The 23,420-nt window shown below is 48.5% G+C and overlaps 1 long non-coding RNA gene across 1 annotated transcript; it reads right to left on the reverse strand.

The window, feature by feature from the left end:
* Positions 1–15,598: 15,598 nt before the first annotated feature.
* On the reverse strand, positions 15,599–21,958 carry LOC119952052. Its single transcript, XR_005457752.1, has 3 exons — positions 21,923–21,958; positions 20,032–20,147; positions 15,599–16,092 (listed from the first exon to the last, which is right to left on the reverse strand). It is a non-coding gene; the product is annotated as an uncharacterized LOC119952052 (long non-coding RNA).
* Between the last annotated feature and the right edge of the window lie 1,462 nt (positions 21,959–23,420).

A 23,420-nucleotide genomic window follows, 5' to 3' on the forward strand; every position in this document is an offset into this window, starting at 1 on the left:
CAGAGCTGAAAGCAGACACAGAGGCCGCAGTACAGACAGCAGTGACCAGGGCCATGTCAGGGGTGCAGCAGGCTCTGACCAGATTGGAGGAGAAAGTGGATGCCCAAGGGGAGAAACTGGCAGCCCATGAGGCAACCATTAAAGAGCTGGAGAAAGCAGCGACCGACATGAGCGACCGGGTCACGGCCCTGGAGAGGGAAGTGGCGAGACTGGGTGCAGCACAGGGGAGCCTGAAGGGCAGGGTAGACGACCAGGAAAACAGCTCGCGAAGGCAAAATGTTAAGATAGTGGGCCTGCCAGAGGGGGTCGAGGGCAGAAACCCCACAACATTCGTGGCTGCGTTGCTGGGCTCCTTAGTGGGGGGGGACACCTTTCCCACCCCACCGGAAATGGACAGAGCTCATCGGTCACTGCACCCGAAGCCCAAGGCAGGGGAACAACCGAGAGCAGTCATAGCCAAACTGCACCGGTACCGGGATAGGGAGACAATCCTGCGCTGGGCCAAGGAAAATAGAGCCTGCAAATGGAAAGGGCACGCCATCCGAGTCTACGAGGATCTTGGAGCGGACATAACTAAGAGAAGGGCTGAGTTCAACAAAGCGAAAGCAGCCCTCTACAAGAGCAAAGTGCGTTTTGGTATGCTGTACCCAGCAAAACTCTGGGTCACATACCAAAACAAGGAATATTTCTTTACAGCCCCTGCTGAGGCGAATAGGTTCGTCGAGGAGCACGGGCTGGAAAAACGCCATGGGAGGTAGGGACAAGGGGCCCATGGCAAGGAGAAACGACATGCTGACGGGGGGGTGGGGAGGGGCGAGGCAAAGCCAGCCCCCTCCCCCGCGGCAGGAACACCCAGAACAAAAAACAACCCACTGCCCAAGGGACCGCTCCAGGTGGGAGGCCAGGCCCCAGCACGAGGGAACGGGAGTATTGGAGAAGGGAGAGGAGAAGCGGGACAGCAACCTCCGAGAGGGGAGCCACTGTGCTAGCAGGAAAGCTAGCGACGGGGGCACGCAACAAAGCAGGGCCGCAGCGCACCCCCAACAGGGGGGAAGGCGCCAGGCAGGGGAGGGGGGGGATCACCCATCAAAGTCGGGAGAGCAAATGGGGACAGGAATAGGGGATGGAGGGGCAAAGGAGGGGTATACAGGGGAGGGGGGAAAAGGGAGAGAGCGGGGGGGGGGGGGCACTCGGGGTGCGAGAGACCAGGGAGGGGAAACGCAGGGACATAGAACATAGAACACTACAGCGCAGTACGGGCCCTTCGGCCCTCGATGTTGCGCCGACCTGTGAAACCATCTGAAGCCTATCTGACCTACACTATTCCATATTCATCCATATGTCTATCCAGTGACCACTTAAATACCCTTAAAGTTGGCGAGTCTACTACTATTGCAGGCAGGGCGTTCCACACCCCTACTACTCTCTGAGTAAAGAAACTGCCTCTGACATCTGTCCTATATCTCTCACCCCTCAATTTAAAGCTATGTCCCCTCGTGTTGGTCATCACCATCCGAGGAAAAAGACTCTCACTGTCCACCCTATCTAACCCTCTGACTATCTTATATGTCTCTATTAAGTCACCTCTCAGCCTTCTCCTCTCTAACGAAAACAACCTCAATTCCCTGAGCCTTTCCTCGTAAGACCTTCCCTCCATACCAGGCAACATCCTAGTAAATCTCCTCTGAACCCTTTCCAAAGCTTCCACATCCTTCCTATAATGTGGTGACCAGAACTGCACGCAGTACTCCAGGTGTGGCCGCACCAGAGTTATGTACAGCTGCAGCATGACCTTGTGGTTCCGAAACTCAATCCCCCTGCTTATAAAGGCTAGCACACCATATGCCTTCTTAACAGCCCTATTAACCTGGGTGGCAACTTTCAGGGATTTATGTACCTGGATGCCGAGATCTCTCTGTTCATCTACACTACCAAGAATCTTGCCATTAGCCCAGTACTCTGCATTCCTGTTACTCCTTCCAAAGTGAACCACCTCACACTTTTCCGCATTAAACTCCATCTGCCACCTCTCAGCCCAGCTCTGCAGCTTATCTATGTCCCTCTGTATCCTATAACATCCTTCAGCACTATCCACAACTCCACCGACCTTCGTGTCATCTGCAAATTTACTAACCCATCCTTCTACACCCTCTTCCAGGTCATTTATAAAAATGACAAACAGCAGTGGCCCCAAAACAGATCCTTGCGGTACACCACTAGTAACTGAACTCCAGGATGAACATTTGCCATCAACCACCACCCTCTGTCTTCTTTCAGCTAGCCAATTACTGATCCAAACCGCTAAATCACCTTCAATTCCATACTTCCTTATTTTCTGCAATAGCCTACCGTGGGGAACCTTATCAAACGCCTTACTAAAATCCATATACACCACATCAACAGCTTTACCCTGATCCACCTGTTTGGTCACCTTCTCAAAAAACTCAATAAGGTTTGTGAGACATGACCTACCCCTCACAAAACCGTGTTGAGTATCGCTAATCAACTTGTTCTTTTCAAGATGATTATAAACCCTATCTCTTATAACCTTTTCCAACATTTTACCCACAACCGAAGTAAGGCTCACAGGTCTATAATTACCAGGGTTGTCTCTACTCCCCTTCTTGAACAAGGGGACAACATTTGCTATCCTCCAGTCTTCCGGCACTATTCCTGTCGACAAAGACGACATAAAGATCAAGGACAAAGGCTCTGCAATCTCCTCCCTGGCTTCCCAGAGAATCCTAGGATAATCCCATCTGGCCCAGGGGACTTATCTATTTTGACATTTTCTAAAATTGCTAACACCTCCTCCTTTTGAACCTCAATTCCATCTAGCCTGGTCGACTGAACCTGAGTGTTCTCCTCGACAACATTGTCTTTCTCCAGTGTAAACACTGACGAAAAATATCCATTTAATGCTTCCCCTATCTCCTCTGATTCCACACACAACTTTCCACTACTATCCTTGATTGGCCCTAATCTTACTCGAGTCATTCTTTTGTTCCTGATATACCTATAGAAAGCCTTAGGGTTTTCCTTGATCCTATCCGCCAACGACTTTTCGTGTCCTCTCCTCGCTCTTCTTAACTCTCCCTTTAGGTCCTTCCTGGCTAACTTGTAACTCTCAAGTGCCCTAACTGAGCCTTCATGTCTCATCCTAACATAAGCCTTCTTCTTCCTCTTGACAAGTGCTTCAACTTCCTTAGTAAACCACGGCTCCCTTGCTCGACAACTTCCTCCCTGCCTGACTGGTACATACTTATCAAGGACACGCAGTAGCTGTTCCTTGAAAAAGCTCCACATTTCGATTGTACCCATCCCCTGCAGTTTCCTTCCCCATCCTATACCTCCTAAATCTTGCCGAATAGCATCATAATTGCCTTTCCCCCAGCTATAATTCTTGCCTTGCGGTATATACCTATCCCTGCCCATTGCTAAAGTAAACATAACCGAGTTGTGATCACTATCACCAAAGTGCTCACCTACATCTAAATCTAACACCTGGCCGGGTTCATTACCCAGTACCAAATCCAATGTGGCCTCGCCCCTTGTTGGCCTGTCTACATACTGTGTCAGAAAACCCTCCTGCACACACTGCACAAAAACTGACCCATCTATAGTACTCGAACTATAGTATTTCCAGTCAATATTTGGAAAGTTAAAGTCCCCCATAACAACTACCCTGTTACTCTTGCTCCTGTCAAGAATCATCTTTGCAATCCTTTCCTCTACATCTCTGGGACTATTCGGAGGTCTATAGACAACTCCCAACAGGGTGACCTCTCCTCTACTGTTCCTAACCTCGGCCCATACTGCCTCAGTAGACGAGTCCTCAAGCGTCCTTTCTACCGCCGTAATACTTTCCTTGATTAACAATGCCACACCCCCCCCTCTTTTACCATCTTCTCTGTTCTTACAGAAACATCTAAATCCTGGAACCTGCAACAACCATTCCTGTCCCTGCTCTACCCATGTCTCCGAAATCGCCACAACATCGAGATCCCAGGTACCAACCCATGCTGCAAGCTCACCCACCTTATTCCGGATGCTCCTGGCGTTGAAGTAGACACACTTCAAACCAGCGTCCTGCTTGCCGGTGCCCTCTTTCGAACTTTTAACCCTATCCCTGACCTCACTACTCTCAACATCCTGTACACTGGGACTACAATTTAGGTTCCCATCCCCCTGCTGAATACAAAGGGACAAAAGAGGCCAGAAAAGGACCAGGGCCACAAAGTGCCACAAACAAGGGCTCGAAACAGGGAACCGCTGCAAGCACCCACCCAGTACGGTCTGTGAGCAAAGGGGCCCCCGGAGTGCAGGGGACTACCCGCGTGGCGGACACACAGTGGACGGCCATGGCGGGTGCCCCCGGGACATGGGGAAACCCCGGAGCGCAGAGACCCGACCGCATGGGGAGAGCAGTGATAGTGGCCATCCTGGACGGCCCCCTAACAAAGGGAAAACCCGGAGGGCAGGGGCTCGTCCACCAGACAAATATGGTTAATCCCACAGGAACGAGGGGGCAGAAGCCCCCCACCAGGATAGTCACCTGGAACGTAAGGGGACTTAACGGCCCAGTGAAGAGATCTAGAGTCCTCACCCACCTCAGAAATATGAGGGCCGACATAGTCTTCCTCCAAGAGACGCACCTGAGGGAGCAGGACCAACTGCGGGTAAGAAAGGGCTGGGTGGGACAAACCTATCATTCCTGTTACGGGACAAGGGCCAGGGGGGTGGCGATCCTGATCGGCAAGAGGACAAGGTTTAGGGCGACAAAGACGGTTACAGACCCAGGGGGGCGGTATGTCATGGTCAGCGGAGCCCTGGATGGGGCGCCGGTAGTTCTAGTCAACGTGTACGCGCCCAACTGGGACGACACGAGCTTCATCCAAAAGACCATGGCAGAAATCCCGGACATAGCGACGCACCGACTAATCATGGGGGGGGGACTTCAACTGTGTACAGGATCCAAAGACGGACAGATCAAACCCCAGAACGGGGAAAACCTCAAACATGGCAAGGGAACTCAGTCACTATATGGAGAAGATGGGAGCAGTGGACCCCTGGAGATTCGCCCACCTGGGGGAGAAAGAATTCTCTTTCTTCTCCCCAGTACACAATGTGTACACCAGAATTGACTTCTTTGTGGTGGGGAAAACGGTGCTTCCAGGGATAGACAAGGTGGAATACTCCGCAATTGTGATATCAGACCACGCCCCACACTACATGGACGTGCGGCTGGAGACGGGAAGGGCCCAGCGCCCCACATGGAGGCTGGACGGTGCCTTACTAGCTGACAAGGCCTTCAGCGAAAGGATAGCGCGGGCCATAGCGGAATACACGGAGAACAACCAGAACGGGGAGGTCTCATCCTCCACGTTCTGGGAAGCGCTTAAGGCCGTACTAAGAGGGGAAATCATTGCCTACAAAGCGCAAAGAGATAGGGAGGAAAGGGTGGCTAGGCAGAAGCTGGTCGACTCCATACTGGAGGTAGACCGTAAATACTCCGAGGCCCCGACCGTAGAGCTCCTGGCGGAGAGAAAAGAATTACAAAGGAACTTTGACCTGCTCTCCACCAGGAAAGCAGTACACCAACTCCGCCAGGCACGCGGGGCCCTGTACGAACACGGAGACAAAGCCAGCCGCCTGTTGGCACACCAGCTGAGAAAGCAGGCAGCCAGCAGAGAAATTGCGCAAATCAGAGGTACCAGAGGCACGTGGGAAACAGAACCAGAGAGGATTAACGAAACCTTCAAGGCCTTCTACCAAGAGCTGTACACCTCGGAGCCCCCAACGGGGAAGGCTGGGATGAACCGGTTTCTTGATGGACTGGACATACCAGTCGTGGGAGAGGGCAGAAAACGGGATCTGGAAGCACCACTAGCACTGGGAGAGATCATGGAGAGCATTAGCTCCATGCAGACGGGGAAGGCGCCGGGACCGGACGGATTCCCGGCGGACTTCTACAAAAAATTCGCGACAGCGCTGGCCCCGCACCTGCGGGAGATGTTCACAGACTCGCTAGCTAGGGGCACACTGCCACCCACGTTAGCACAGGCCTCAATCTCGCTGATACCTAAGAAAGACAAAGACCCAATGGAATGTGGGTCATACAGACCCATATCTCTGCTGAACGCAGACGCCAAAATACTGGCCAAAATCCTAGCCAAAAGGCTAGAAGACTGTGTACCTGAGGTGGTCACAGAGGACCAGACGGGCTTCGTCAAAGGTAGACAGCTTACCGCGAACATCAGGCGCCTGCTGAACGTGATAATGACCCCCTCCGGGGAGAGAACACAAGAGGTGATCGTCTCCCTGGACGCAGAAAAGGCCTTCGACAGATTCGAATGGAAATACCTCATAGAGGTACTGGAGTGGTTCGGGCTTGGAACAGGGTTCACCGCTTGGGTAAAGCTCCTATACAACGCTCCCATGGCGAGTGTACGGACCAACAATACCAACTCCCAATACTTCCAGCTGCACAGGGGCACCAGACAAGGATGCCCACTGTCCCCGCTGCTGTTCGCACTAGCAATCGAACCGCTAGCAATCGCGCTCAGGGCAGCAAAAAATTGGAGGGGGATCCGATGGGGAGGTAGAGAGCACAGAGTCTCACTCTATGCGGACGATCTGCTCCTCTATATCTCGGACCCACAAAGCAGCATGGACGGAATCATAGCGCTCCTGAAAGAGTTTGGAGCCTTCTCGGGCTACAAACTCAACATGAGCAAAAGTGAGATCTTCCCAGTACACCCGCAAGGGGGGGGGGGAGGGGGGGGGGGGGGGCAGCACTAAAGGGGCTGCCGTTCAAACAAGCCCGAAATAAATTCCGCTACCTGGGGATCCAAATAGCCCATGACTGGAAAGGGATCCACAAATGGAACCTCACCAGCCTGACGGAGGAAGTTAAAAAGGACCTGCAAAGATGGAACACACTCCCGCTCTCCCTCGCGGGCAGAGTCCAGACGATCAAAATGAACGTACTGCCCAGGTTCCTTTTCCTGTTTAGATCCATTCCGATCTACATCCCCAAGGCCTTTTTCAAAGCGCTGGACAAACATATCATGGCGTTCGTATGGGGGGGTAAAAATGCTAGGATCCCAAAGAAGGTCATACAAAAAACAAAATCCAGGGGGGGGCTAGCCCTCCCGAATCTACAATTCTACCACTGGGCGGCAACAGCCGAGCGAGTAAGGGGATGGATCCAGGAGCCAGAAGCCGAGTGGGTACGTGCGGAGGAGGCCTCCTGCATGGGAACCTCCCTCCGGGCCCTCGCCATGGCAGCACTCCCATCCCCACCCAAAAAACACTCCACCAGCCCAGTGGTGACAGCCACCCTCCAATCCTGGAACCAACTGCGGCAGCAATTTGGCCTGTACAAAATGTCGGACAAGGCTCCCATCTGCAACAACCATAGGTTCAAACCAGCACTGACTGACGCCACCTTCAAAAGGTGGAGGCAGGACGGGGGGACACTGACAGTCAGGGACCTATACACGGACGACAGGATCGCAACACTGGACGAACTGACAGAGAAATTTCAGCTAGCTGGGGGGAACAAGCTACGGTACCTGCAGCTCAAAAACTTCCTACGAAAGGAGACAAGGACGTACCCACAACCGCCACGACAGACACTACTGGAAGACCTACTGGACGCAAGTATCCTAGAGAAAGGGAACTGTAGTGACATGTATGACCGACTGGTAGATAGGGACGACACCGTACTGGACGCAACAAGAAGGAAATGGGAGGACGACCTGGGGATGGAGATAGGGTGGGGACTCTGGAGCGAAGCACTGCATAGGGTCAACTCCACCTCCACGTGCGCAAGGCTCAGCCTGACGCAACTAAAAGTGGTACATAGAGCCCACTTAACGAGAAACCGTATGAGTAGGTTCTTCCCGGAGGTGGAGGACAAATGTGAGCGGTGCCAGAGAGGCCCGGCCAACCACGCCCACATGTTCTGGTCTTGCCCCAGACTTGTGGAGTACTGGACAGCCTTCTTCGAGGCTATGTCCAAAGTGGTGGGGGTGAGGGTGGAGCCATGCCCGATAGTGGCGGTCTTCGGGGTTTCAGACCAGCCAGATCTATTCCTGGGGAGGAGGGCGGACGCCCTTGCCTTTGCCTCCCTGATTGCCCGCCGTAGAATCCTGTTTGGCTGGCGGTCAGCAGCACCACCCAGAGCTGCAGACTGGCTGTCCGACCTCTCGGAATCTCTCCAAATGGAGAAAATCAAATTCGCCATCCGAGGGTCGGACGACGGCTTCCACAGAACTTGGGAGCCATTCATGCAACTGTTCCGGGACCTGTTTGTGGCCAACGTACATGAGGAAGAATAGTCGGGTGGCCAAGAACCAGGGGAAAATGGACGGGAATCGGGGGAAGGTAGCCGGGGGGAGGGGGGGCTACGGGCTCGGTATGGGGGTTTGATGGCAAGCCAAGGCCCAAAACCAAACTATAAATAAATGCCTATAAACATGTGCCTCGGCCATATTGGGGAATGTAAAATATGTATGCTGGCTAAAGGGGGCGGCCACAATTATTGTTATGAAGATGCTTACCTGTAAATATTCATGTTAAATTTTTGTGTTTTCCTTTTTTTTTCTCTCTCTCTAATAACTTGTAATTTGTCATATATAAAATATGAAAACTCAATAAAAAAAACTTTTTTAAAAAATGTTTGCAATTCAATGGTGTATATTTCAGAGTTATTCAGAGTGAAGACTCGAGAGTTATTCAATTCAAAATGAAGTCATATATAATAAATACAGATGTTCAACATTGAATAACGAAACATACTGAGTAAAATTGGTGGAAAATTTCTGTAGGAAGATAAGAATGATGCATTAATGATTGAACAGAGAGCATTATTCTGTTAGATATTTGCTGAATAAATGCTAAAAGTTCAATATAAGTTCTATATCTTATGGTCTTACAAGTTGAGACATCTGTTTTAAAGAAACAGTTGTCTTCATGCAATCAGCCTCCCAGCTGAACCATTGAAAGCTGCAGCAAGACTGTGCAGTTGAACGTTGCACAGGGCCATTGGGTACTGTGCTGCCAGCTGTTTCTGTAGCATAGAGGTTATTACAGTCAGCTAACACGCAAAAGGTTCGAAACTGAGGGAAGCATTAAATGCTTCTCATTTATGATGTAGAGATGCTGGCGTTGGACACAGTAAGAAGTCTTACAACACCAGGTTAAAGTCCAACAGGTTTGTTTAGAAGCACTAGCTTTCGGAGCGCAGCTCCTTCCACAGGTGAATGAAGAGGTGGGTTCCACAAACACATATATAAAAAAATTCAATGATGCAAGATGGTACTTTGAATGCGAGTCTTTGCAGGTAATTAAGTCTTTACAGGTCCAGATGGTGTGACTGGAGAGAGGGATGATATCAGGTTAAAGAGATGTGAATTGTCTCTAGCCAGGACAGTTGGAAGGATTTTGCAAACCCAGGCCAGATGGTGGGGTGTGAATACAGTAGTCCCCCTTTATAATGCGGGTGTTGGGGTCCAAGACAGCCACCCGCGTTGCATCCACGCCGTGGATATCCACGATGGGGGTTTTAAATTTATTTTAAAATCTATGCATGCGCTTCCCATTGTGAGTCTACGGGGGGCGGGGGGAGAGGTCAGACCATCGTGGATCTAATTAAAACAAGCACTGCTGCATTTTTAACAACTTAAAAGTTGGATTGGAGGGAGAGAGCAGCCGGCAGTGTCAATTTCAGCGGCCGGCTGATTGTTTCAGTGAGAGAGCAGCTTCCCTCTCCGGATCAAAGTGAGCCGGCCGCTGAAATTGACACCCCTACTACTCTCTGAGTAAAGAAACAGCCTCTAACATCTGTCCTATATTTACCATCCCTCAATTTAAAGCTATGCCCCCTTGTGTTGGTCATCACCACACGAGGAAAGAGACTCTCACTGTCCACCCTATCTAATCCTCTGACTATCTTATATGTCTCTATTAAGTCACCTCTCACCTTCTCCTCTCTAATGAAAACAACCTCAAGTCCCTGAGCCTTTCCTCGTAAGACCTTCCCTCTATACCAGGCAACATCCTAGTAAATCTCCTCTGAACCCTTTCCAAAGCTTCCACATCCTTCCTATAATGTGGTGACCAGAACTGCACGCAGTACTCCAGGTGCGGCCGCACCAGAGTTATGTACAGCTGCAGCATGACCTTGTGGCTCCGAAATTCAATCCCCCTACTGATAAAGGCTAGCACACCATATGCCTTCTTAACAGCCCTATTAACCTGGGTGGCAACTTTCAGGGATTTATGTACCTGGATGCCGAGATCTCTCTGTTCATCTACACTACCAAGAATCTTGCCATTAGCCCAGTACTCTGCATTCCTGTTACTCCTTCCAAAGTGAACCACCTCACACTTTTCCGCATTAAACTCTATCTGCCACCTCTCAGCCCAGCTCTGCAGCTTATCTATGTCCCTCTGTATCCTATAACATCCTTCAGCACTATCCACAACTCCACCGACCTTCGTGTCATCTGCAAATTTACTAACCCATCCTTCTACACCCTCTTCCAGGTCATTTATAAAAATGACAAACAGCAGTGGCCCCAAAACAGATCCTTGTGGTACACCACTAGTAACTGAACTCCAGGATGAACATTTGCCATCAACCACCACCCTCTGTCTTCTTTCAGCTAGCCAATTACTGATCCAAACCGCTAAATCACCTTCAATCCCATGCTTCCTTATTTTCTGCAATAGCTACCCTGTGGAACCTTATCAAACGCCTTACTGAAATCCATATACACCACATCAACCGCTTTACCCTCATCCACCAGTTTGGTCACCTTCTCAAAAAACTCAATAAGGTTTGTGAGGCATGACCTACCCTTCACAAAACCGTGTTGACTATCGCTAATCAATTTGTTCTTTTCAAGATGATTATAAACCCTATCTCTTATAACCTTTTCCAACATTTTACCCACAACCGAAGTAAGGCTCACAGGTCTATAATTACCAGGGTTGTCTCTACTCCTCTTCTTGAACAAGGGGACAACATTTGCTATCCTCCAGTCTTCCGGCACTATTCCTTTCGACAAAGACGACATAAAGATCAAGGACAAAGGCTCTGCAATCTCCTCCCTGGCTTCCCAGAGAATCCTAGGATAAATCTCATCTGACCCAGGAAACATATCTATTTTTACACTTTCCAAAATTGCTAACACCTCCTCCTTATGAACCTCAATTCCATCTAGCCTGGTCGAATGAACCCGAGTATTCTCCTCGACAACATTGTCTTTCTCCAGTGTAAATACTGATGAAAAATATCCATTTAACGCTTCCCCTATCTCCTGATTCCACACACAACTTTCCACTACTCTCCTTGATTGGCCCTAATCTTACTCGTCATTCTTTTGTTCCTGATATACCTATAGAAAGCCTTAGGGTTTTCCTTGATCCTATCCACCAACGACTTTTCGTGTCCTCTCCTCGCTCTTCTTAACTCTCCCTTTAGGTCCTTCCTGGCTAACTTGTAACTCTCAAGTGCCCTAACTGAGCCTTCATGTCTCATCCTTACATAAGCCTTCTTCTTCCTCTTGACAAGTGCTTCAACTTCCTTAGTAAACCATGGTTCCCTTGCTCGACAACTTCCTCCCTGCCTGATACTTATCAAGGACACGCAGTAGCTGTTCCTTGAAAAAGCTCCACATTTCGATTGTACCCATCCCCTGCAGTTTCCTTCCCCATCCTATACATCCTAAATCTTGCCGAATAGCATCATAATTGCCTTTCCCCCAGCTATAGTTCTTGCCTTGCGGCAAGATGGATTAAAATGGAAGTTATAAACATACATGAGGGAGAAAGGAATAGGAGATGCTGATGCGGGGAGATGAAGAGGGGTGGGTGGAGGCTCACGTGGAGCATAAATACTGACACAGACCAATTGAGCCAACTGGCCCGGCCCTGTGCTGTAGACTCAATGGAACAGAGACAAATGTATTTATTTGAGATCTGCTTGTAATGGTAGATGCAGAGTCTACCAAATAAATTCAGGTCAGTCGTAAGGGTCAGGTTGTTGTGATCTCACTGAAAGAGTGTGGATCAGTCGCAGCATCTGAGTAACAATGAACATTCACCTTCTGGAAGCCCTTGTGTGGCCGGTGACAATGTGCAGCTGTGGAAGCTCACCATAAGAGTGACGACAGGGGCAGCACTGTGGCGCAGTGGTTAGCACTGCTGCCTGACGGCGCCGAGATCCCAGGTTCGATCCCGGCTCTGGGTCACTGTCCATGTGGAGTTTGCACAGTCTCCCCGTGTCTGCGTGGGTTTCACCCCCACAACCCAAAGATGTGCAGGGTAGGTGGATTGGCCACGCTAAATTGCTCCTTAAAATTGAATTTTAAAAAAAGAAGAGCAACGAGACTCCAATAAAAGTGTTTGAAATGAAAGGACTCAGACGGATATTGCCTGTGTCATGGACGGCAAAGTGGATGAATGAGTGGGTGCTGGAGAAAGCTGGTGTTTGAGGAATCTGTTTGAGGCAGTGATGTTGAGGAAGCTCATGTATTTTGGACCTGTGTTACCAATAGGAAGGGGGTGTTAGGAAAAGGAGGTAATGCCAGGAAAAACACCTGGAAACCGTGTCCAAGGAAGGCCCCAAGATGGCCTGGGTGGATAATATCAGAATGTGGACTGGCCTCTCGATGGGACAGGCAGTGAGAGCAGCGGAGAAATCAGTCCAGAGTGCGGCCAACACTCGGAATGAGGACGGATAAAACACAAGACAAGGCACCTGTAGTGAGAGGAAAGAGAATATTTATTAAACAGGATAAAATTAATGTACAACACCTGCCTTTGCAGATCATTGCAGTGGAAATGTGCCCTCGCTCACAGAGAGTCAGTCCACTGGAATGAAAATTGGAAGAGCGGCCAGTCCAAGGACAAGGATGGGCCTGAGATCAAATTCTAAACTGAGGGAAGGCTGATTTTAATAAGATCAGATCTGATTTGGCCAGAGTGGACTGGGATCAGACACTTTCAGACAGAACACTGGGGCACATTCAAGAATAAATAGTGAGAGTACAAGGACATATTCCCATCAAGAAAAATGGTGGCACCAACAAATCCAGTGAACCCTGGGTATCGAGGGATATACAGCATTGGATCAGGAGAAAAAGGGAGACTTATGGCTGATATCAAGGGTTACAAACAGCAGAAGCCCTGGAGTGTGCAAGAGATAACTTAAAAGGGAAATTAGAAGAGCAAAAAGAGTCATTAAAGGATACTGCCAGGTAAAATAAATGAAAATCCGAAGTTGTTTTCCAAATACATGAAGGGTAAAATGATAACTGGGGAAAGAGTAGGGCCCATTAAGGGGCACATTGGTAATCTGTGTGGAGCCGGAGGATGGAGGTAGGGTTCTAAATGAATACTTTGTGTCAGTGTTCACTCGTGAGAGGGACAGTGTGGGTACAGAAATCAGGGAGTAGGGCTGTAATAAAATTCGAGACATTAACATAGACAGGGAGGAGATCTATGTTAATCTCTCGAATTTTATTACAGTCTGAAAAGTAGACAAATATCCAGGGCCAGATGAAATGTATCCCAGGTTGTTAAGTGAAGCAAGGGAGGAAGTAGCCGGGGTGCTGGCAATAATTTTCCATTCCTTTCTGGCCACAGGAGAGGTACCAGAGGAACGAAGGAGAGCCAATGTTGTACCATCATTAAAAAGGGAAGGAAGGGCTAGACCAGGAAACTACAGGCCAGTCAAGCTCACTTCAGTGGTGAGGAAACTATTGGAAACAATTCTGAGAGACAGGATCAATCTGCATTTGGAGACGCAGGGATTGATCAAGAACAGTCGGCATGGTTTTATTCAAGGGAGGTCATGTCTGACCAACAGAATTGAATTTTTTGAAGAGGTGTGTATATGGGGGAAATGCATTTGGACTTCAGCAAGGCTTTTGATAAGGTCTCACATGAGACATTGTCAGCAAAAGCAAGAGCCCATGGGATCCAAGGAAAAATGGGATCCCAAATTGGCTGAGTGGCAGGAAGCAGAGGGTGAAAGTCGAGTAGCGTTTTTATGAAGCATACGTCCAGTAGGGGTCCCTCAGGGAGCAGTGTTGCGGCTGTTGCTGTTTGTGGTTTATGATTTATATATGAATGTAGGATTGTAGGGCGGCACGGTGGCTAGCACTGCTGCCTCGCAGCTACAGGGTCACGGGTTCAATTCTGGCCTCGGGTTACTGTCCGTATGAAGTTTGCACGCTCTCCCAGTGTCTTCTTGGTTTCCCCCGGGTGCTCCAGTTTCCTCCTACAGTCCAAAGATGTGCGGGTTAGGTGGATTGGCCATGCTAAATTGCCCCTTCATGTCCAAAAGGTTTGTTGGGATTACTGGGTTATGGGGATAGGGTGGAGGGGTGGGCTTAAGAAGGGTGCTCTTTCCAAGGGCTGGTGCAGACTCCTTCTGCACTGTGAATTGTATGATTCTATGATGATTGATCAGTAAGTTTGCGGACGATATGACAAATTGCTGGGGTACTAAACAGTGAGGAAGAAAGCCTTCGATTATAGGAGGTTATAGACGGCTGGTCAGATGGTGGATCAGTGGAAAATGGGATTCAATCTGGATACGTTTGAGGTGATGCACTTTGGCAGTAAAAACAAGGCAAGGGAATACATGATGAACGGCTTGGAGCTCGCTGCCTGAAAGTGTAGTGGAGGCAAGGACCCTTTAAGAAGTATTTAGATGTGCACTTGCGATCCCAGGACATACACGGCCAAGGGCCAAATGCTGGAAAATGGAATCTGAATGGTTCCGTGGTTGTTTTTTGACCGGCGCCGCGTGATGGGCTGAAGGTCCTTTTATTTGCTCTATGACTAGAACTCTAAAACCCTCCCACTTCAACCAGTCCTGGATGCGATGAACAGCAGCAAAACAGCAGAATCCAATCCTGTAATCACTTGTCAACTCGCTGGGGGCCTCAGCAGGTTGGATGACTGAATGAATCCCTTCCCACAGTTAGAACAAGTAAATGGTCTCTCTCTCTCTGTACACTTGACTATTCAAGGCTACACCACTTTTCAGAAGGACAGGAAGCTGGGAATATGTGGAGGGGTAGCTCCCCAGTGTGAACTCCCCCGTGTGTCAGCTGGTTGGATGACTGAGTGAATCCTTTCCCATACATGGAGCAGGTGAATGAACTCACCCCGGTGTGAACTCACTGGTGTAATTTCAAGAAGGAATTAGATATAGCTCTTGGGGCTAAAGGGATCAAGGGAGATGGGGGAAAGGCAAATTCAGAGTATTGAACTTGATGATCAGCCATGATCATATTGAATGGCGGAACAGGCTCGAAGGGCCGAATGGCCTCCTCCTGCTTCTATTTTCTACGTGTCTCTGCCGGTGGGATGAATCTCTGAATCCTTTCCCACACATGGAGCAGTAAACGGCTTCTCCCCAGTGTGAATTCGCTGATGAATCAGTAGGTTGGATGAATCTCTGAATCCTTTCCCACAGTCAGAGCAGGTGAATGGTCTCTCTCCAGTGTGAACTCGCTGGTGAGTCAGCAGGCAGAATGAATCTCTGAATCCTTTCCCACACATGGAGCAGGTGAATGGCTTCACCCCGGTGTGAACTCGCTGGTGTCTCAGCAGGTTGGATGAATCTCCAAATCCCTTCCCACACATGGAGCAGGTGAACGGTTTCTCCCTGGTGTGAACTCGCTGGTGGGTGAGCAGATAGGATGAATCTCTGAATCCTTCCCCGCACACAGAGCAGGTATATTGCCTCTCTCCAGTGTGAACTCGCTGGTGTCTCAGCAAGTCAGGCGAAGTAGTGAATCCCTTCCCACACTGAGAGCAGATGAACGGCCTCTCCCCGGTGTGAGTGCGTCGATGATTTTCTAGCCGAGATGGGAAAGTGAATCTTTTCCCACAATCCACACATTTCCAAGGTTTCTCCATGGAGCAAGTGTCCGTGTCTCGGAGCTTTTCCAGTCACACTGATGGTAAAACGGCTGATTGTTTTCCCAACAAATTGAGTTACTCTGTCAGATCTTGGATGTGAAGTTTGAGATTTCTTACTGCAAATCCTCCACTTTGAATGTCCTGTGAAAGGAGTTTACAAATGTCATCACTGTCAGTATAGCTCAGAAATTCAGAACAATTCTAGTTGCTGTGGAACATGCTTTCCTCTCTTGTTCTCCAAAAGCTGTAAATTTCCATAGAATAGAATATACAATTCCTGCAGTGCTGAAGGAGACCATTCAGCCCATCGGGTCTGCACTGACCCTCTGAAAGAGCACCCTATCTAGGCATATTCCCCCACCCTTTCCCAATAACCCCACCTAACCTGTACATCCCTGGACTCTTGGGGGCAATTTTATCATGGCCGAGCCACCTAACTGGCACTTCTTTGGACTGTGAGGGGGAAACAAGGGCACCTGGAGGAAACCCACACAGACATGGGGAGAATGTGCAAATTCCACACAAACAGTCACCCAAGGCTGAAATCGAACCCGAGACCCTGCCGCTGTCGGCAGCAGTGCGAACCACTGTGCCACCCCTCTATCTGTAGCCAACACTTGTAACTTCCATTTCCCCCCAGAATTCTGACTGGAACTAGAAGGAGCAACAGACCGGGATGACCCAAAGGCTAATGCAAGGAAAATGGCTTTAGTCAGCGGTTAGCAGCACCAACAATCAGCTCCATTCACCCCCTGCCCCTCCCCCCCATACACATACACCCACCCCCACAACATTTCTCCTTTTCTCCATCAGAAATGGGGACCCTTTATTTTGACAATCTTCCCACTCGTTCCAGAATTCCCCACGAGGAGAAACATCCTCTCTTCATGTCCCCTATCATGTTACCTCAGAATCTTATGTTTCAATATGGTCACCTCTGAACTCCAATGAGTCCAGCCCCAACCTTTCCTCACAACACAACACATTCATCCCAGGAATCAGCCCGACGATCCTCTCTAAACTGCTCCCAATACAAGAATCACCCTCCTTCGTTAAGGAGACTAAGTGTGCCCAGTACTCCAGGTACTGTGATCTGATAGTCATTACAGAGACACGGCTGCAAGATGACAAAGGCTGGGACCTGACTATTCAAGGCTGCGTCACTTTTCAGAAGGACAGGAAGCTGGGAATATGCAGAGGGGCAACTCTGCTAATTAAGGATGACATGAGCACAATAGAGAGAGATGACCTTAGTTCTGGAGATCAAGGTATGCAATCGGATTGGTAAGTGATAAGAAATGATAGAGGTAGGCAGTTGCTTGTGGGAGTAGTTTCAAGGCCCCCCTAACAGTAACCACACTGTAGAAGGGAAAATACAGGGAGGAATAATGGCTCGTGAGAAAAGTATGGCAATAATCATGGGTGATTTTATTCTCCATGTAGAATGGGCAAATCTGATTGGTAAAGGTAGCCAAGCAGATGAGCTCGCAGAGTGTTTTTGGGACAGTTTCTTAGAGCAGCAGAATCTAGAGCTGACCAGAGAGCAAACTATTCTTGATCACCCAATCACTGAATTGTTAGGGTGCAGAAGGCCTATTGTGTCTGCACCAAATTCTCCAAATGAGGATAATGATTTAGTGCCATTCCCTGTACCTCCCTTGACAATTTTACATCTGAAATTATTGCTCAGTACCAGGTTAAACACAGCAGCTTCTCCAGCATTTCCACTCCAGCCAAACTGATACAACAAACCAAAGGGAATTGGACAAGACCCTGGAAAGTAAAAAAGCTGCAGGGAAGTTAAAGAAGGGCAGTGGGATGAGACAGCATATAATAATAATCTTTACTGTCACAAGCAGGCTTACATTAACACTGCAATGAAGTTACTGTGAGAATCCCCCAGTCGCCACATTCCGGCGCCTGTCCGGGTCACAGAGGGAGAATTCAGAATGTCCAATTCACCTCACAGCACGTCTTTCGGGACTTGTGGGAGGAAACAGGAGCACCCGGAGGAAACCCACACAGACACGGAGAGAACGTGCAGACTCCACACAGACAGTGATGGGTACGATGGGCTGAATGGCCTCCATCTGTAATGTAATCATTCACTGATTCTGTGAAAAAGGACTGTAACCAGAGGCCAAAGATTAACCTACACAACCAGATATCCAGCTGGAGTTTTGGGCCCTGATGTGTTTCCTTGTTCATTTTGTTGACTCCAAACATTGAATCTTGTGGCTTCAGACTCCAGAGAATCAAACTCCCAACAACAGATTGTCTTTTGCTGACTTTATTAACAGTTCTGCAATAAAACAAACCATCATTCCTTACATGGTCCGGTCCTGGATTGGCCATGATAAATTACCCTCAGACACCAAAAAGGTTAGGAGGGGTTATTAGGTTACTGGGATAGGGTGGAAGTGAGGGCTTAATGGGTCGGTGCAGACTTGATGGGCCGAATTGGCTCCTTCTGCACTGTATGTTCTGTGCTCTAATTCTTAAACACCCTCCCTGATCACAATTAGTTCTTAATTGGCCCATCTCTGCTTCTAGATACGGTTTTGTGAGTAGCCCTAACAGGAAAATGATAGCAAAATACTGTTGTTGCTGAAAATCTGAAATAAGAAGAGCAAATGCTGAAAATACTCAACATGTCAGCGAGTAACTGTGGCAGGAGAAACAGAGTTCACATCTCAGGGTGGCACAATCAAGACAAACATACGAACAAGGAGCAGAAGTCGTCATTCAGCCCCATCAAATCTGCCCCACCACTTAGATCAGGGCTGGTCTGATAGTAATCTCGTACCTTCAATTACAGGGAATAAATATGGAGCAGAATTTGATGGTTAATATCAGCTGATGAGCAGGGCAGAAATGATCACTGATGCAGGAAAAACAATTCCTGAACATGGGAAGATAAAGATGGTAAATCAGCAGCACACAGCCGAGGGATTGGCAGCAGTGAAAACTTCATTCAGACACATTGGAAGAAACAACAGTAAAATACCAAACATGGTTAAATAAATCTACTATCTACGTCATGGAGCCGAGAACCCAGGTTTGATCCCGGCCCCGGTTCATTGTCTGTGTGGAGTTAGCGCAGTCTCTCAGTGGATGGGTCTCACCTCCAGAACACCCAAAGATGTGCAGGGTCGGTGGAATGGCCATGCTAAATTGCCCCTTAGTTTGAAAATTTAAAAATAATAATTTTGTTTTTTTTAATTTAGAGTACCCAATTATTTTTTTTCCAAATTAAGGGGCAATTTAGTGTGGCCAATCCACCTAACCTGCACATCTTTGGGTTGTGGTGGTTAAACCCACGCAAACACGGGGAGAATGTGCAAACTCCACACGGACAGTGACCCAGGGCCGGGATTCGAACCCGGGTCCTCAGCGCCGCAGTCCCAGTGCTGACCACTGCGCCGCATGCCGCCCCAGTAAAAAATAATAATAAAATAAAATAATAAATCTACTATCAGAGGTATAAGAAGTTAAACAATGGCAGAGGGTGATCAGGGAGGGCAGAGGCATAAAAGAACAATGGGTGAAATATGGATTCAGATCCACAGTAGCGATGAGGAGAGTTTGAATAAACTGGAATTGTTCTCCCGTGAGAGACAGAGGCTGAGAGGCGAGCCGATAGAAGTTTATAAATTTACGAGGGATATAGATAGGGTGAAAAGTTGCTTTTTCCCAGGGCAGGAACGACAATTACAAGGGGGCACAAGTTCAAGGTGAGGAGGGGATAGGTTCAGTGGAGATGTGCGAGGGATGTGCGAGGGTGGAGGTGGCCTGGAATGCACTGCCAAGTGAAGTGGTTGAGGCAGATACATCAGCGACCTTTAAGACTTATCTGGATAGAGCCATGAACAGACGGGGTATAGAAGGATACAGACGTTTGTTCTAGAAACAACACGTGATTGGCGCAGGCTTGGAGAGCTGAAGGGCCTGTTCCTGTGCTGTATTGTTCTTTGTTTATAAAAGGAGCCAAACCCACCCAGAGCCCTGGAACCAGAGCACAAATAACAAAGCACAACACTAAAAACTGTAAATTAAAGATGATTGCTCAATAATACTCACCTCTGGAACAATTTCACAGTTTACAAATTTAAACCCTGCTGCTGAAGCAGCAGCTCGATAGAATTCAGCAGCACTGAAATCAGAGAAAAATCACAGTCTTCAACTCTTCTAACTCCCTGTAAAAGGAGATTACCAGAGTCATGTGTCAATTGTGGTTATGAATTAAGAGAGAAACATTTTTTCTTTTTTTTTTAATATACATTTAGAGTACCCAATTCATACTTTTCAAATTAAGGGGCAATTTAGCATGGCCAATCCACCTACACTGCACATTTTTGGGTTGTGGGGGCTAAACCCACGCAAAGACGGGGAGAATGTGCAAACTCCGCACGGACAGTGACCCAGAGCTGGGATCGAACCTGGCACCTCGGCGCCGTGAGGCAGCAGGGCTAACCCACTGTGCCACCGTGCTTTAAACATTTTTTCTTGATTTGAGATTGCTCTGCAAATACTCCCATTCTAACCTCCTGTAAAAGGAGTTTTCAGAATCTGTCAGTCCAGGATGCAAATTCATAACATTCTCTCCTTCTGTTTCCTGGTGTAGAACATAGTACAGTGCAAGAGGCCATTCGGCCAGTTGAGTCTGCACCGACCCACGTTAGCCCTCACTTCCATCCTATCCCCGTAACTCAATAACCCTTCCTAACCTTTTTGGACACTAAGGGCAATTTACCATGACCAATCCACCTAACCTGCACATCTTTGGACTGTGGGATAAAACTGGAGCACCCGGATGAATGCCACGCAGACGCAAGGAGAACGTGCAGACTCCACAGTGACCCAGCGGGGAACCAAACCTGGGACCCTGGCACTGTGAAGCTACAGTGACAGCCACTGTGCTACCCTTAAGATGGTATATACTTAATTGGAAGCAGTTCAGACAAAATTCACTGAGCTGATTCCTGGCTAGGAGTTGGTTTCATGAGCAAATGTTGGGCAAGGTGTGTAACGGATTTTAGATAAATGAGAGGCGATCTTACTGAAGCATATAAGTATTTGAGGCAGTTTACAGGGTAAGTGCTGAAAGGATGTTTGCCCTCAATGGAGAATCCAGAACTGCAAAATAAGGGCTTAAGACAGAGACCAAGATAAATTGCTTCTCTCAGAGGACCAGTGTCCCCCAGTAAGCAGTGGAGGCTGGGCCACGGAGTATATTCAAGGCTATGTTACATGCACACCATTTTACCTACAAGGGAGTCAAGGGTTAAGGACAGGCGGAAAATTGAGTTAATGATCAGATGAGCCAGGTGGTTATTGAATGGCAGAGCAGCCTCAATAGTTCGAATGGCCTTCTCCTGCTGCTAATTCTGATTATCTTATTCTTCAGTTATTCAGAAGGCCGCAGATGCACCCTGAAGCACCTACCCCTCCTCTAAAGAGGGTGCCTGTAAGCCTGACCTTTCAATCAATGGGTCATACATTTTCTCTCCTGGTCACTAGAACCATTGCTGCCTCACAGCGCCATTGACCTGGGTTCAATTCCGGGCTTGGGTAACTGTGTGGAGTTTGCATATTCTCCCCGTTTCTGTGTGGGTTTCCTCATGCTGCTCCGGTTTCCTTCCACAGGTCAGGTGGGGATAGGGTAAAGAGTGGGGCTCGGTAGGATGCTCTTTCGAAGGGGCGGTGCAGTCTTGATGGGCTGAATGGCCTCATTCTACATTCCAGGGATTCTCTGATCAAAGATGTCAGGAGGTCCGCGCATGCGCTCTGCTCCTCGCTGATCGAAGATGGCGGCGGTGGATCTGGGCCTGGTCCCGGATAAAAGACCCGCAGATGCAAACTCGGGACCCGCAGGCTCTTATTCCGACCCTGGGGCCTATACCGGTGTTTATAAAGCCTCCGCTCCCTCCCTACTCCTGGCTCCATTCCTCCCTCCGCCCCACTGACTCACCCGCCCAAAAATACCCCTCCGCACTCGCAGGGTTCCGAACAAAGTGACGGTGCGCATGCGCCGGATACACCACAACGCCTGCGCACTGGGCTCCTGTGGAGTGAATGGGGCACATTCACATCTGCGAGGGATGCTGGGTAAGATTCGCACCATTAAAACATCAAACAGTGAATACAACATATATTTGTTATCATTTGAGATAAATTAATTTAAAAATCTCATAAATTGTGTATTAGTGATCTGCTATGCTCCACATCTCAAAGTTCTCCTGTGCGACCATGCAGAGCTTTTGAAATTTTTTTACTATTTCCTCTTCTGATTGATTGATTGATATTTATTGATTGATCAATTGATATTTATTGCCACATGCACCAAAGTACAGTGAAAAGTATTTTTCTGCAGCCAAGGGAACGTACACAGTACGTACATAGTATCAAAAGAATAATCGATAGAGCACATTGACAATGGTACATCAACAAATAGTGATTGGTTACAGTGCGGAATAAGGGCCAAACAAGAGCAGCATAGGGTGTCGTGAATAGTGTTCTTACAGGGAACAGATCAGTCCAAGGGAGAGTCATTGAGGAGTCTAATAGCTGTGGGAAAGAAGCTGTTCCTATGTCTGGATGTGCAGATCTTCAGATTTCTGTACCTTCTGGCTGTTGGAAGGGTCTGGAAGACGGTAAAGCCTGGGTATGAGAGGCCTCTGACTATGCTGTCTGCCTTTCTGAGGCAGCGGGAGCTGAATACAGAATCAATGGGAGGATGGCAAGCTTGTGTGATGTGTTCGGCTGAGTTCACCACACTCCGCAGTTCCTTGTGATCTTGGGCCGAACAGTTGCCATACCAAGCTGTAATGCAGCCCGATAGGATGCTCTTTATGGCACATCTGTCGATGTTTGTGAGAGTTGATGCAGACATGCTGAATTTCTTTAGCTTCTGTAGAAAGTAGAGACATTGTTAGGCTTTCTTGACTGTTGTATCAATGTGAGTGAACCAGGTCAGACTGCTGGTGATGGTGACCCCCAAGAATTTAAAGCTATCGATCATCTCTACTTCAAAGCCATTGATGTAGAGGGGAACCGGGGGGGGGGGGGGGGGGGGGGGGTGTGCGGGCATGCTGCACTTCCTGAAGTCAATGATCGGTTCCTTGGTCTTTACAATTTTTACAGAGAGGTTGTTTTCAGTACACCATGTAACCAAGTGATCTATCTCCCTTCTGTGGTCTGATTTGTCGTTGTTTGAGATACGACCCAGCACAGTCGTATCATCTGCAAACTTATAGGTTGAATTGGAGTTGAATCTTGCCACACAGTCGTGTGTGTGTAGGGAGTACACCAGAGGACTGAGCACACATCCATGCTGGGCTTTTATTGAGGACTATTGTGAAGAGGGTGTTGTTCCCTATCCTAACCGATTACGGTCTGTTGGTGAGTTGCACAGGGAGGGGTCAAGTCCAAGGTTACAGAGTTTAGTTATTAGCCTTGTTGGGATAATG

Source organism: Scyliorhinus canicula, chromosome 17 (genome assembly GCF_902713615.1).
Source record: "Scyliorhinus canicula chromosome 17, sScyCan1.1, whole genome shotgun sequence".
Classification (NCBI taxonomy): domain Eukaryota; kingdom Metazoa; phylum Chordata; class Chondrichthyes; order Carcharhiniformes; family Scyliorhinidae; genus Scyliorhinus; species Scyliorhinus canicula.